Here is a 17,637-nt window from a genome sequence, read left to right as displayed (position 1 = left end):
ACTAATGCTCTGGTAGCTGAATTACCACAAATCTATTCCCAAAGTGTGAAACGCATTATAACGGGGCAAAGGGGGAATAACTCTGGAATGAGATGTTTAACAAATATGTGTGATGACTGTTCGTTGTCAGTAAACATTTACATTGAGGTATGAATAACCCTAACTATATCTATATGAAGGCTTATTGACGGCTTTATGTGCGGGCTCACTCTTAAAAAGGGATTGAATAAATCACAATCAGGATAATGAAATCCTAAGTGAAAGATTAGTTATTTGCAATAAATACTGTGTAAGACCGAAGCTCCTCCAGTTTTTTTGAACCTGTGTTGTTTATGGATGAAAGATTTGATCATCAAGCTCCAAACGCCCTGGTAATTGTTTGCATGATATCAAGTGCATCGCACTTCAAGTATTGAACCAGAGCTGGAGTCTATTTATGAATGATACACTGCGGGCTTATTTGATCACAGTAATAGCGCCGGTGTTTTAATTGATTTACTGCAGCAGACTCCTTGTTAATTAAAGCTCCGCACCAGTGTACACGAAATAATAATGAGTGACTGGTCAGGTTTTATAAAGCGCAATTATGCAAGACAGCGTTTGCATCAGTCTTTACACCGTGCCCTTTTCCAGACCTATTGGTATGCCGTGATGTTCCTCTTGCTGTTCAGAGGTCTGCATGGCGTTGACTCAAAGGAGCTGTGCCTGGAATATTGTTTTGTTCCTCAAAAGTCTTTAAGGAATTCAAATCAAAGTTGAATAATGTTAGGCAGCAAAAATGGAGTGAATAAAAAAGGAAAAGAAAAAGAAGTGGCATGTCCAAAACTAAGATTTTGTTGGCTGACCACGCAGGGCGGATATCATCTTGTCATGGCTGTTCATTGCTTGTAAGAGTTTTTCTTAAGTGGTCAGTGTTCCTGCAGAGGACACTCTGAATTGATCAGAGCCTGGATGTGGAGGCTAAAGCACCCTGAAGTGTCATCAAGAGAAAATGACTCTATGTATATCATCATCACACCTTTAAAAACATTTTACTTCATTCCATGCATTTTAACTACAGGAGAAGGTTATATACTATATAGGGTTAATATAGTTTCAACTAGAGATTTCTTAAATTCTTATTAATAAATTATACATTAATTTTCCACATTAAGTAGGTATACACATCCTGAGCAGGAACGGATCTCTAACCTTCTTTGATCCTATAAATATAATTGTAACTTCAATTTAGCCCATTCTTAACAAAAATAAATATTGAAGAATAATATTGAGTTTCTTCTTAAGCATATTACATTAATCCTCACAGCTCAATAAAAACAAGTGCCTTGCATGCTGATTTGCGGAAGATGTTCTTAAAGCTTGTACTAATGATTTATCTCCTAACATTGATCTATCAGGCATGGTCTGACTAGTTGTGCACAGGAGACCTATTATCAAATGCAAATGTATCCCTGATTGACTTCATGTTCCTTTATTCCTGAATTCTTTCGATCACTTTTGAGGATGGATTACGCCAGAAGAGGAAAAATAAAAGGAGGTCAGACTCCACAGTAATGGTTTTGTGTGTCTAGTATTTCTTAGCATTATGTTATCACCTGGAATTAAAGGTTACGTGGCATTTAAATAATTGGAAGCTGTTGTGAACAATGTGTGCGCAAATAAAATTAATTAATGGTATTTAGGTTAAAACCTTTTTTACATGGAATTTGACTGTTGAAGAGTGGTGTTGTTCATCTGGAACACTGCCTGGTGGAACTTTAATTACATATTAAAACCTTTAGCTAAAGCAAAAATATTTACCCTCTGTACATGTTTTTACTTGTTATCTGAGTATTAGGATGAGCTCCTTACATTCTATAGGATCAATATGACATCTGGGCACAGCTGTGTTTAAAGAACACACGTGCACTTGTCACTTAAGAGAGATGTATACAGTATAATGACAGCATTTCAGATGCAAATAGGAACAATTGTGCTGCTCACTTGTGTACCACCATGCACTTCACATATCCTCACAACAGACAAGGCCATCATCACAAACCGTTATCTGAACGAAAACGGAACATAAACACAAATGCTGTTTACTGACTTTAGTTAAGCATTAAACACAGGCATTCCGCCACAGCTGACTGGAAAGCCGAGCTTGATAAACCAAAATGCTTCCCTATGCAACTGGATCCTGGGAGAAATCAACCATTCCAGATCGGAAGCAGCATCTCCAACACTGCTGCACAAAGCACTGGTGTCCCCCAGGGCTGTATGCACAGTCTGCTGCTTTTTATTCTGCCTATTCATGACTGTGCAGCAATGTCTTTACTTTTCTACAACCACTAAGAAAAGCCAATCGCTCACCCCCTTCCTCAACACATTTTACAGGAGGACTGTGAAGAGCTTCTTGATCAGTTGCATCATTCCCCTGCTTGGGAATTGTCTCAGATCGCAAGACCTTGCAGCAGATAGTGAGGACAGCGGAGATCGTCAGGTCTTCACTTCCCTCCTTTATAGACATTTACACCTAAGCCAGCAGCATTGTGGATGACAAAACACAACCTTCTCACTTAAACACACACACACACACACACACACACACACACACACACACACACACACACACACACACACAAACTTTACCCTCCTGCTGTCTGGTAAAAAAATACTGAAGCATTTGATCAGACTGTTACACAGAATTTTTTCCCCTCAAGCCATCAGATTCCTAAATATTCACGGACTGGACCACCAACCAACCAACACAAACACACACATTCCTACTCAAAGCAATTTTTGCACATTTCTTTCCTAAATCGCTGCTCAACGACTATTAATAAATGCTGTATTTTATTTATTATGTGTAATATTATTGCACTAATTATTGCAATAACATTAAAATAATAATATGCTCATTTTGAAAGTTCTACATTTTTGCGTTCATTCCCATATTTCTGTAGTGGTGAAGTTTACATGTTATAAAAGTAATTATAATTTTTATTCTACCTGACAATTCCGAAGTTTGATGTCTGAAACTGTTAAAACATACCTGCAAGGTTTATATATATATATATATATATATATATATATATATATATATATATATATATATATATAATAGTCATTGGCCTATGCTATGTTGCCAGAACATTTCTGTGCCTCTTGGTTTTCAAGGATATTTAAAAAAAAAATTATCAGTTTATTATCAGCAATTAATTATGATAAGCATTTATTATACAATTTTTTTTAACAATACTACAAGCACAATGTAATCCCTTGATTTAAATGATAGTTGTTGGCACTACTGTCAACTATTTAAAAATTGAAAATTAATATACGGTGCACAGTGTACAATATATGTATAGATGTATGCAATAACACACAACAGACTGAGTTTCTATACAAAATATTTCCTGACACGCGGGCATGAGGCGCAAGCCAGGAACCACTAACATAACATGTGTTATTTTTGTATAACACAGTCAGTTATTCTGCTTATACCACAGTGATTTGCCAATGGTTACAATGTTTAATTATTTGGGTAATTGGTTCATTAATTAAGCATTTAACACATCACAAATTTTTCATGATTTTTTTTAGTTATTAATTAATTTTATGGAATGTATGAGAACAGTTTATTGTAAGTGTGTGTACTGTAAGTTCTCACTTATGTTCTAGCTGCGTTAAGCATTCATATCTTCATATGACAATCATATAACATACTGCAGATATTATCCACATATTTAGCCAGTGATTCATTTATTCTATCTCCTTGTCTATGACCGCTAATATTAAATAATTAAATAATGAGTTAAATACAAAGATCCATCCACCCTCTGTCTACAGCTTGTGAAGTCCAACTAGGGACTGTGGAGACCATGTGGTAGGATATCCGGTCAACATTCACACACATTCAAACACTATGGGCAATTTGGAAACGCCAATTATCCTATCTGCATCTCTAACCAGGCTCGATTCCCATCTCTGTGTGTATGGAGTTTGCATGTTTTCCCCGTGCTTGGTGGATTTCCTCCGGGTACTGCTGTTTCCTCCCACAGTCCAAAAATATGCAGAATAGGCCAATTGGCATTTCCAAATTGCCCGTAGTGTGTGAATTAGTGCATGAGTGTGTGTATGTGTGTGTGCCGTGCGATGGATTGGCACCCTGTCCAGGGTGTACCCTGCCTCGTGCCCTAAGCCCACTGGGATAGGCTCCAGGTCCCCGTGACCCTGAATACAGGATAAAGCAGTATAGAAGATGGGTGAGTGAGTGCATGTCTAACCTGCAGAAATGTGGGAGGAAACTGGAGTACATGGAGGAAACCCACCAAGCACTTGGAGAACATGGAAACTCCATGCGCACAGATCCAGAGACAGGATTTGAACCTGGACCCTGGAGGTGCAAGGCAACAGTGGTAACCACTACGCCACCATGCCACCAAATACAAAGATAATGTGAATGTTAGAGTATGAATAAACTATAAAATATAAAATAAAAAAAATAAACAAATAAAATAAATCTCCTGTTAGATTTTTATTTCAATGTTTTGTTACCTCAATGACATAAACGTATTAGTATTTTATGTTTTTATTGTTAAACTGTCTCTTGCTTTTATGTCACACTGTATTACATTTGCCAGCAAAGAATACAAATGACCCGGGTTCTTTACCTGGGCTTAAAGTCAAGTGTTTATCTTTACAGCTGGCGGTCTAGATATTATTGGAAAATCTCATCTCTGGCACCTCTACCTAAGAAAAATCTAACATTAATAATGCCACCTGGAAATATACCACCTAAAAATATCACTCATAAAATTCTAAGCTGAATCCAGGTATTAACTTTTTAACATAAGTATGTGAGGTCAGCGCCAGAGCGTCACTGGGCAACACCTCCCATCAGCCCCTGCACATCACATGCCACATGTCTCATTAAGCACCTTATTAATGTTCAGCTGTCGTTGTGTCTATTTGTCTACCAGTTGTCAGTCACCACATCTGCATTCGCATCCTGCTTTGCCTCAAACCCCTGACCAAGTCTGAAAACAGCCCTAATACTGTATGTATGATACAGTACATATAAATATACAGTAGCTGCAGAATAAAGCAATCCATAAGAAGTACATGAAGAAGAGATGGTGTGGATTTGTAAGGACTTCCCCTATGCATTGATCTTCATTTCTTTTTTGACGTCTGTATCCTAGCAGCAGAAATTCCCACCTCTCGCTGTTCCTGAATGAATGGTTGCAACCCCCCGCTGTAATGGAAACTTCATTTTGATTGATTCAATTGAGCTTACTTTAACATCCATCAAAGCCACAGTAATTTCTGCATTATCTCGGAAACACTATAATAGAGTGCATTAACCTAAGTTATATAGAGACTTCCAGAGGATGGAAAGCGTATGGAACATCCAATTTCTTGGTGGCCACGAAAAAGGGACAGAAAAAAAAATACTCTGTCAGTTTTTTTAAAAAATAAATGATAAGTATCAGGTGATTTTGTCAAAGTTGAATAAAAGGTAGGACAGTAGAAGCTTGAAACCTCTTGAAAACATTGTGTATTATTAATAATGGTATCAGATCATAGTGAAGTGTGATAATACATCCCTCTCACTGGTTTAATTATTTCAGTTGTGGCTAGTGAGTAATGCAACCAGCAGAGCATAAACCGCTGCATGTGAACTCACATGGTGGCTGAATTGTTAAGCAGAGTGCAGTGCTCTACTTTACCCCCCGCAGCAAGATTGTGCACTCGCTGTTAAGGCTTTGGAAATCAAGCAACACATGGATGCTGAGCATTCTGAGCTGATGTGCAAGTAAAATTTCTATCTAGTACATTTCAAGCTAACTTATGGCGACCAACTTAAAATACAACATAGATTCACATTCTTTTAAATCCAAGTACTGTACAGTGTTTTATATATAAAGAAACTTACAGGGTCTGTTAATTACCAACACTAACAATATGGTATGGTCAGGATACACCTTTATCTTCATTACAGTGAACCATGCAAACACATTAATAGACGCATTCACACCTGGGACAATTCGGTTAAACTGGTGTACTCATCTGCATTGTTTATTTTCAGAGGAAACCCATGTGAACACTCAAAGCAGACAGTACTCTGAGCTGTCTTGATCAAATTGGGGCCCTGAAGCTATAAGCTGGCAATACTACCCATTGCGCCATCTTGCCACTCTTAAATAATAAATGATAGAAAAAAGACCTTGGAAGTATAAGGTTCTGACAGTTCAGGGATTTTAAAATATTGAGCCATGACATTTTCACACTCAGTAAAGTCAAACCAGATGCAAATGTTCAACCATATATAAATTGTCTATACTTTCTATAATTGTCTATAATTGTCTATAATTCTTTGGTGTAAAACTATTTACAATAGCATTTAAATAACATGATAACATAAATAATTATTAAATCAGTATTTATACATAGTATATAGATGTTTCTGCTCAGATGTAGATAAAATACACCAGCCACCAATGATCTTATCACCTACTCTACCTAACATTGAATAAGTCCCAGCTCCAACGCACTGAGACATAAACCATGAGACATCTTAAGGTGTGCTATGGAATCTGGCTCTAAGACGTTAGCAACAGATCCATTAAGTCCTTTAAATGGTGAAGTATCCATGGATCAGATCTGGGAAATTTGGAGTTTATGGCAACACCTTGACTCTTTGTCATGTTTCTTAAACTATTCATGAACTGCTGGACTGCAAATACTGGTATAACAGAGTAGATGGTTTGGGAGCTTATCATGGACTGACTAGAATGGAAATTTGATTTGCACTAGCTTGGTCATTCAGGGGTCCTCCAACATATTCCAGTCCAATACCAGCACCCAACACTGCAGCTGTATGAAGATTGAGTGGTCCACAGCTGCTCCAAACTCAACCTGCCCAGCAACCAAGTTATGTTAGACCCACTGTTACAGGTACAGTACAAACAATATGTTGTGCTGCACCCTTACTTTTGCCTGTTTGACTGCTTCCTACCCCCTCCATTTCTTCCAAATTTGCTCCTCAATGCTGGCTTTGTCACTGTGAACTCATAAGTCAAGCTGCTAAAGGGAAGTGTAGGTTGTTATTGTAGCAGAAAGTGTAATGGTGTTCATGCATTGTGGCAGCCCTGGTAACCTGTGAAGGATAGTGATGAGATGTCCTGGGTAGAGGAACATCATAGAATAACAGTGGCAAGAGTAGTTGACTTTGGATTACATGTAGGCAAAGCGACACCTTAAAGTTGTCTGAAGTGCAGGTTTGTTTACCTCGTTTCAATACATGCCTTCAAGGCATTGCTAGTCACCTGTCATATTATGCCCATCAGAGTGGAGTTGAAGAATTTGTCCTGGCTCTTAAGTGGGGCTCTTTGTGACTGATGGAACCTTGACATATCAGAGGTAGAAATAGTACTTGTCCATAACCTTCCCCTCAAAGGTGGGAGTTAGTAGTGAAGGCCACAGACTTCCTAGCCCTGTCTCGCCTAATTCTTTTGTGCCATCTCACACAACATAGGGTGATGTGCTATTTCTTAATGATGTTTCTGAGGCTAGCTTGTAAGGGCTTATTATCTTCCTTTTCCATCTTGTGCTGCAGCCTCAGAGACTCATCTGGCCAAACCTTGTTTCCCATCAACCTTCTTGTCTCTCAGCAGTGTTCTTTGTGACCTCTTCTGTTCAGCAGCAAAGCTAATAATGATGTTAGCAGTGATGACATCTGTGATAGTTAGACCTTTTTGCCCACATATCCTAGGCTGTGCAGCTTGCAGCTGCAGATTACTTGGCTTAGCAGTGTTCAGCGCTTTTCTAGACCCCCCCCCATTGGCTAAGGTCATAACCTTTACAGTAAATACACTTGGTTCCATAAGGCGTCATAATAAACCAGTCCTAATTTCAAGTGCAGGCTACTGCTTCAAGATTCTACTGTATGTAAAAGAGGGGAAAACTCAATGTTGTCTGCTGATGTTATTGTGAAATTTTAACATTGATTATTTTCCTATATTAGAATGTTTTAAACTTTTTTGTTTCTTTTATACTACAACATTTTTTCATGATTTTTAATGACACTCACCCGATGCTTTTTAACCTTGTATACTTATATGTGCTGTAATGTTATGGAATGATAGTCGGTTATCTCATTACGTTGATTCTAAGAAAGTTAGCATCAGTTTTTGAGATTTCGGTGCAGACAGTGACAGTACACACCGGAAGGGACCAAATTCTGTGAAGCACTCCCTTACCAATTAGCAAGGTTGCTCAGATATTCACGGCTGTCAATCAATCCAAGGATCTTGCTGATTCACCCAACAGTGCTAATAAGGTTCCTGATGTGAATAATGCCTTTTGATCAGAAGTTCGGCTGTTTTGATATGTAAAAGGATGCTGTTTCGTGGCAAGCATCAGAGTTGCAGTGATCCAGAGACAGCTGCCACAATTCCCCAGTGGCCTGCCGCAGCTAACCCTCTATGACAAGATATAAAAAATCTGTTTACCTTTTAGCTTGATAACAGGCCATCATCACACACTTTTCCCTTGTGACCAAATGAAATAGCCTTGCTAGGAAAAGTATATTTCAATCTCTGTATACAGCTTGTTTTTCCTCTGCCTTGTCCTCACTTTTACAAGGTCACTTACTGTATAGAACATTAAATGTTGTGAAATCAGCAATAATCACGTACAGAACCCATCAAAAGTTTGAACTTACCTTCTAAATCAGTGTTTTTTGTTTAGTAATTTCCTAGAACAGTAGATTTCAAAACAACGAGATACTACATACAGTATTACGTAGATAAGTAACAACAACAACAATAGTCAAATGTTATTTTAAGACACAAAGGTCAGCTGTTCTGGAATAGTTCTTCCAGTATTGTATTGTATTGTCAAGAGCATTTACAAAACCCATCAAGTACCATAAAGAAACTGGCTCTTACCTCAAAACTTACATCTGCCTCAAAGAAGACACATTAAAAGACATATAAGTAGAAGACACATTTTAATATCAAATGTTCAAAGGAGATTATTGTATGTTTTGGACGGCTTCAGCATTGTTTTAAGGAAAGAAAGAAAAATGTATAAAGACCATTAAATTAGTAGGGGTGCTCAAACTTTTGACTGGTAGTGTACCTGTTATCACCAAGTAAAAATTGGCATTCAATGTCAGAAAATGACACCAGATTAATTATGAAAGACTACTGTATAATGGCATGAGGTATACTTAGACCAGACACTTTACAGACCTGGTGACTTAGAGGTTATATTTTACATTTAGCACTCTTATCCAGACAGGATTTAGACACTCTAATCCAGAATGACTTACATTTTATCTGTTGTGGTTTAAGGGCCTTGCTTAAGGGCCCAACTGGGACAACTTGGTGGCTGTGGGATTTGAACCTGGGACCTTTTAAACCATAGTCCAACGCCTTATCCACTGAGCTGGGTACTCCAGGTTCCCTGGCCAAAAATATGGTCATAGGACAAAGACAATAGGCATGTGCTATAGGTTTATTGTCCAAAGTATTGTCCAAAAGTCCATGCACATGTTACCTTACACAGGATAAATGTTGTGGAAATGGTGCAAGGATGAACATTATAGACTACATGATCTCAAACGTAAATTTTGACCTCATGTTGTCATCACCCTATTCATACAGTATTAGTGTTACTATACCTGCTTTAAACCTTTACACCATCACAAATCTGAGCCATTTGAAATTGTCTATTTCAAAAATTACGAAAATGTGCCAAAACTTTTACTTATTTTTTTTTTTTTACTTACAGTAATTTTACCTAACTAACAAACTTATTATCAGATCTCTAAAAGAAATTGGACAAGTCATCCCAGTCCCAAGTGATGAACTATTTGAAACCACCAATGCTGAAAGAACAGGGGCAGGAAGTCAGCTAACATGGTAAAAGGCCTTTCTGCAGCACATCTTTATAAATCAACAAAGATGTGTATTTGCTCAGTGATACACTAGACAGGTCTTTGGAAGGCACTTAATGGAGGAGCCAGTCATAGCCAGTTGAACTCCCACGTTTGTCTTTTCTTTTCACCTCCTTCAATCCTTTTGGCTGTCTTTTTTTTATATACAACAGAACTCTTGTGTCCTTACAATACATTTTGTTCTGTGCTGTGCAGCAAGCCGTGGATTTCTCAGTGTGTTATATTTCACTCTTGCTCATCTCTACACCTTGTAAAGGTGTCCCAGGAGAGAGAGACAGAGAGAGACAGAGAGAGAGAGGGAGAGCGACCCTGTGGTGGGCAGATTGGAGGGGGGTCTCGGAGGGAGAAATAACTAAGGTTGTGACTATTTATGACATTTTTCCTACAGAATTATCTTCACACTAAATCTCCTTGGGATGGATAGAGCACACCGAGTCTTTCACCTGCTAACTCCTAACATGTTAACAGACATTGCTTTTAGTGGCTGACTGTTAACGAAAATGACAATCCTCCTTTATGGCTTTCAGATTGAATATTCCCAGTGTCCGCATCCAGCACTGGCCATGTCATTACAGCTGATAGCACTCTGCTGGGAGAGAATACACAGACTTCTTTTTATTTTTTTTTAATAAATCTCTTTTTTTTTTCATATCTGCTATTTTTCTCATGCTTTACAGCACACTTTTTTTTTTCTTTTTAAGAAAAACCTATAATCCTTTGCAATAGAGAATTATATTCGGAATGTTTGGTTAATACTGTATAAGTAAGTTAACTCACTGTATTGTCTTCAAGATGAACTAAATACGAGATTTAGAAGCACAAAATAAACAAAACTGATTAACATTGCCATGATCACACAGATTTTGCTGGACTCCCTTCAGCATTGATTATTTCGTGCATGTCATGGCCAAATCATGTCAGAAAATAATTCCTTATGCTTCCAGAACAACTCTTTCACAGTATATATACAATTATTATTATTATTATTATTATTATTATTATTATTATTGTTGTTGTTGTTGGTGGTGGTGGTGGTGGTGGTGGTGGTGTTTATTTATTTATTTATTTATTTATTTATTTATTTATTTCCATTTTGGTTCATGGCCCAGCACTATCCTTCCAGGTTTTGATGATATGATGGACAGTTCTTTACTTAATTCCAGTCATTACAGAAATCACATTTGTAGCTTTTTCTTCTGCATGACACAGACCAATAATTTGACGTTTCTGCAATTTTAAAATGGTGCCTTTTTTATGGTCTGGCATTTTATTTCAAGTCCAATATTATGGCTAAGAGCTGAAATAAAGTCCTAAAGCTGACTGACACTCAATTTCTTTTAAACTGCTTCATTAAACACTGGTTTGATTCATGTTTGTAATATTATGCAAACAGTCATAAAATGATCTTAGCCTACTGTACAAGTGCTTTCCAGGGCAACTGTTGAGTGTCCACTGCCAAAACAGACATCCGTGCAATGAACATGCCCTACTGTCTTGTTTTAATCAGCAGTATTAACATTAATCCTTGATCCCCAAGCACCATTTTGACTAATTATATAACCACATTTCCACTGACATTATCATCATCATTATTACTATTCCAATTACTTACTGTTTATAATCTAACAATAAGGTTAGGTCAGTTTAGTTCAGTGCTAACAATTATTCCTTGAGATTGAAATTTATCAAGCCTTTTGAATATCTTGTGTATCTAGACACATACAGTAGTGCAGTCATAACTGGATTATCAGTTCACGCTTCTAATCTGCTGTGCATCACTGGCGTCAATGTATTGCATAAAACCATCATTGGCAACGCCACTGTACTCTGTAGCACTGCATTACTACACTAATTATGGGTATGCATGAGCATAATGCCATTTAGAATGTGCACAAATGCATTAAATTGGTTTCCTTATATTGCTTTATGTCCCTAAAGAGCTGTTTGAAATCACTTTGGCTGAAAGAGATTTTAATAATGTATGATCTGTATTTTTGTATGATAGAATATGGGTTTGTACATCATTTCTCCAGTAATTTATACCATGTTGGTCCCTAGCCTCCATCTCCATCATGTTTGGGGTAATTCGGAGTAGTGAGGGCTGAAACAGTTGAAGCTCTGGGGTGTTGGTTTCAAGCTCCAGTGAATTCAAGCTGTCACTTTTGGGCCCTTGAGAAAAGTTCCTAACCGTATCGGCTCCAGGGTCACTGTATTATGGCTGACCCAAGTTCCTAATATGCAAAAGGATCAAAATTAACTGTGCTGTAAGGTACATGTGGCATTATTATTATTATTATTATTATTATTATTATTATTATTGTTATTATTAATATTATTATAAGGGCTGTTCAAGTCAAACCAGGACTTCTGATTGGGTAGAATATTAGAACCGTAAAAAAATTCTCCTTATGTCTCTATTTAATTCCTTTCTACCCTAATGAACGTATCCCAGCGTTTAAGTAGTGCTTAATAGAAAGTTTTCTCAGTATGCTGGAGCCATATCTGATTTATATCTTTATCAGCACAAACATGTGGAAATGCATTCCACTCACTGAATAATCAAAGGAACGACTGCTTTAAAGCCACCTTGGACAAGTTTATCATTCACGGGTGTACAGCCTTAAAATGTTCAAATGTTGTAAAGCACTTTAAAATATCAAATTTTATTTGTCACATACACAGTCATACACAGTACGATATGCAGTGAAATGCTTTAGACAACTGCCCGTGACCTTAAAATAAAAGACTATGAAATAGAAAAATAAATATGAAAAGGAAAACAGAAGGTAAATTTAACTAAGAAAGAATGAAATAAAATAACAGAACATAACTGTACAGTACAAAATATGCAATAAAAGAGACATACATGAAAAATATAGAAAAATAAGATGTTTTACTGTGATTAAGAGTCTCATCACAAGTTTTTTGTAAATGTAAAGTGTGTATATGTATAAAACCAGAGCTAAAGCTCATCTCATAAAAATGCACAAAAGGGTAATTTCTTACTGTTGGGGAAAGATACTGGTGAAGTCCCTTTTTTTTTCCTTTTCTATTTTCCCTGGCTGCTGTTCTCCCTCCCAGCCAGTTCTCTCTCTCTCTCTCTCTCTCTCTCTCTCTCTCTCTCTCTCTCTCTCTCTCTCTCTATCTCTTAGATATATTTCTTTAATAAAATAGTCAAACACTCATCTCAGGTCAAAGTACATATTAGTCAGTGAATCGCATACAGATTATCTTAGCATTATGTGAAAGAAATATGAATTCCGTTAATTAATTATTCCACATCAGTGTGCAAGGCATTTCATGTACAAAAATGCGTATAATGAACACGAGCAGGATTCTCTGCAGGACCTGACAACCAAATGTTAAACCAAGCCAGAGATTCGTATTTTTTTTAACGAGATATCATCCTATTACAATTTGTTGGTTTAGTCTCCTTAGTCATTTGAACATTGCCAACGATATCACACTGACTGCCAGCAATTTTACTTTGTTTGTCATTGCCCTGGGCAATACAAGCCTAACCTTTCTCCATAGTCCACTAAATTCTACTTCCCTGGAGCTCTTGTTTAATCTCTCCACAACAGTTTGCTGATTCTTTGGGACTTAAGGAGGTCTTAAATTCATGCTGGGCTTTAAAGTAAATGGACAATAGTACAATAGAATAGTACTAGGTAGAGTAAGAATGTCAGGGAAGTGCATATCCACAGTCGTATATATTTATGTTCTCATAGGTGATAACACAATCAGGCATAAATTTGTACCGCCATGCAAGAAATAGTGTAGAAAAGTGGAATGTTAAACAAGGCGCATTAAATAAAAACTAAGTGAGCTGTCGAATTAAAAAGAAGGTTATTATTATAATTATTATTATTATTATTATTATTATTATTATTATTGGTGGCACATTTGAATTGCAATGCAGGCTGAAATGATCATCACAGTTTACAGCTAAAATAGAAATATGTTACATATATGATTTTATGAGTGGTGTTCAAGTCAAACCGGGACTTTTGATGAAATTTCTTGTCGATGAAGGTGTAAAACAGCACAGTACAGTGAGAAAACATCAGTAAAAAAATAACGTAACAGTGCAAATGTTTTAAATAAGGCCAGACGTGAATAACAATCCCTACTGTAGTCGTTCCCGTAAACATTCAGAGAGTGGAACACCTGATCCTTGAAAATTTTACAAATAACTTGTCACCAACTTTGTTGAGGAGGACAGACTTACATCTGTCTGTCTGTATGTGGGAACTCTACACACAATCATTCACCAACACCACTTAACAGGAACTCATCTGGCATGTATTGCCACGGCCAATATACTGTACAGTCCTGACCAAGTTATTTCCAGATGTTTGGGCCATTAAAGAAGTTCTTGGGAGACCATCGTTTCCGATGAAACATTCTACCTTGATGGCATCCAAGCACTAGTGAAATGCAGGGCTAAGTTCATCAGTATAGCAGGGGATTATACAGAGAAATATTGTGAGTTTTCTGACCCTGATAAATGTGTTATCTTATTTTGCAGAATCAGAGTCTGGGTTTGACTTGAATGCCATTTGTATTTTTAAAATACAGTATATTGTGTGTCTCCAGTAAGTTGTTTGAAACTGACATATGAGCTTTGCTCCGATACGCAGATACAGTACCCTACTCTCTTCTAGTTCACCAGGAAGAAATACACCTACATGTTTATTTACAGTGCTTTAGTGTATTATGTTCCAAATGAATACATTTCATGCACATCAAGCAAAAGTCCTCTCACTCGATCTGTACAAGATCTCTAAGACAGAACAATTTGAGTAGGTAATTATTTGACACAAAGAAGATATCTGCTGCCAGAGGTCAATGAAATAATACCACCGGGTAATTCTTTCTGCTAATTATAAACCTGTCAGTCAATTTGTCAGGCATTAGCGTGTATAAAATTCCGCATCTCCCAGAAAATGCCTCTTCACAAATTGAATATTGAATGATCTCATACCAGGTAATGTCTGTGAATTTTATATGATCGGCGCCCTGCAGGGCTCGTGTATAGCTGATTATTTATTCCACGCAGATAACTCAAAAATCAATAAGGAAAGAACAGTTCCTGAGTAATATTAAGATCCCAGCCATTTGCTATTCTTCAAGCTGGCAGGTTTTAAATGGATTCAAGTCAGAGGAAGCTTCATTGCCCTTCGTGAACATGCGACCGCCACATTTGCAGTATCTTTTTGTTTTTTGTTCACATTTGCTTTTAGAAGAAATTGGAAAACCTTCACATTACAATCTAGAAAGCTACAAAAAAAAAGATGTTGCTTTCATGGTGTAGTAGGTGAAAGAACAACAGTCAATAAACAACTGAATCGTATCTGGTTCAATTACATGAGCCAGTGAAACATTTACTATTCTGAGCCTTAGGCAAACATTTTTATGGCTAGATTTACATAGAGTTTATTACAGCATCAACAAGACATGTTAATATGATAACCAGCACTGAGGTCAGTCTCTCAATCAAATTCAATTTAGAAAGAAACAGACACTATTTAGTCAACAAATAACAAATAACTTAATACAACCCTTTATTAGAAACACATGTTCATATGCTTACCCAACAATTTTATTCAATTTAATTTGTATAGCACAGTTAACAATGGCAAAGCAGTCTTACAGAATAATAGAAGTAGAACATGTACGACAATACATATAAACTATATGGACAAAAGTATTTGGCCAAACCTGCAATGACATTGTATCCAAACACAATATGGATACAATGCTTCAATAGGTACTTCGATATGGAGTCAGTCCCCCTTTTGCAGCTATAACAGCTTCCACTCTTCTTGGAAGGCTGTCCACAAGATTTTGAAGTCTTTCTTTGGGTATTCGTGCCCAATCGTTCTGTAGAGTCAGCCACTGATGTTGGATGAGAAGGCCTAGGGTTGCAATCTCCATCCCAGTTCGTCATAAAGGTGCTCGATGGGGTTGAGGTCAGGGCTCTGTGGGCAGAAACGCCTTTTTGGTGGGAGACATCAGAAGTGAATGGCTATTTCCACATGCTTGGAACGTTAAAGGAGTTCTGATGTGGCCAACATTCCAGATGTGAAGCGGGCTGTCCAGGCACTTTCAACCCTAATGGTATCCAAGTACTGGAGAAATGCTGAGATACAGTAAGTGCATTAGTGTAGCAGAGATGAAATATATAGAGAAACAAAGGGAGTTTTTACTCTGTTATTATTTTTGCACAATCAAAAGTCCTGGTTTAACATGAACGCCCCTTGTAGTATGCGTAGTTAGTCTTCTAGCTTATAATAATAACTTAAATGAATAGGCTGGGGCTCCCCATTGGGAAGTCATCTCCCAGTCTTCTGGTTGTAAGGCAGTAATAGTGTACTAATGGGGCATTTGATACGTTCCACACTGTACCACAAAAGCCCCATGTTTACAAGGCCAGTTAAATACAGTACATTACATTAATACATTCAGGTAAGTGAGTGAACAAGTATCCTGTCAGCAGCTCTGACCGGCTTCAACTGAAAAAAATGAATAAATACTACACTGGCCTGAAAAAGCTTTCTCCCTGATCAATTAGTTTACACGTCATACAAAAAACTCATGCCAACCTTCATCATCACTGCATTGAAACAAAAATTGAAGAGACATTTGAATTCCCATGAAACACACCAAAATATGGCAAAAACATTTATGCTTCTATAACACACAGTATGAATAATTCTGTGCTATAAATGGGCTTAAGTCACACTCTTAATGAATAATGTAATATTATTAATTAATAAGTATAATTAAATAAAAAAATACTCTTAATTTTAATTATAGTTCACAGAAGCTACAGGATAGTGTTTCTTCGTGCATAATAAAAGTTTTTGGAGATCGTTCAAAGTTCAGTTCTGAAGATTGGGTAAAGTTCTTCTTATTATTTTTTTATATTAAAAGAAACTACAAATCATTGAGGTGTATTTGCAATATGCTTCTTGATTGGAAATACATCATATTAAAAAAAAAAGGATTTTGAACCTTTTTAAGGTTCTTGTAAGAACTATTGAGCATATCGTTTCACCCTGTCTTGTCCTCTAAGGCTTCATTTCTCTTTTTTAATTATTGATTTATCAATTACTTCATTATCTTTTTAAAATCAAATCTTTTGTTCAGCTTGATTGTCTTGTGCGACATTTAAACAAGGCCTTTACTAAAATGTGGGTGTATGGAATAATAAACCTGTCTTTAAATATGTTTTAAAATGCAGGTGAGGATGAAGGATGAAGGTTTTTTTTTCCTCATGTAACCATAGCCTTTGCCTTTCTAACATTCAGTCGTGTCATGTTTATGTGCATACAGGACATCGTTATCTGCTTATCATTAAGCCAGCAGATAGCCAGTAGGCTCCTCATTAACCTCTAAGATCTTTAATTTTTCTACAGATAGGCTTGATAATGACGACATGCTGGACGGTAAAAAAACTTAATTGTAAATTTGCTATAATGTATTTAAAGTGGCATAAAATAAGGGCGGGGGGGGACAACAAGGATGATGATTATGATGCATACATTCATGTTTAATTTTTTTTTTATATTCAGATTAATCTTGAGTGTGATTGTACAGAAAAAAAGTGAGATTTCCTGTCTTTTCCCTTTTTTCTATTTTAAAATCCCTTCTATTGTGACCTCATATACGAAGATACCCCC

The sequence above is a fragment of the Clarias gariepinus genome, chromosome 3, assembly GCF_024256425.1.
Source record: "Clarias gariepinus isolate MV-2021 ecotype Netherlands chromosome 3, CGAR_prim_01v2, whole genome shotgun sequence".
NCBI lineage: Eukaryota > Metazoa > Chordata > Actinopteri > Siluriformes > Clariidae > Clarias > Clarias gariepinus.
Note: the sequence above shows the minus strand (reverse complement) of the source record.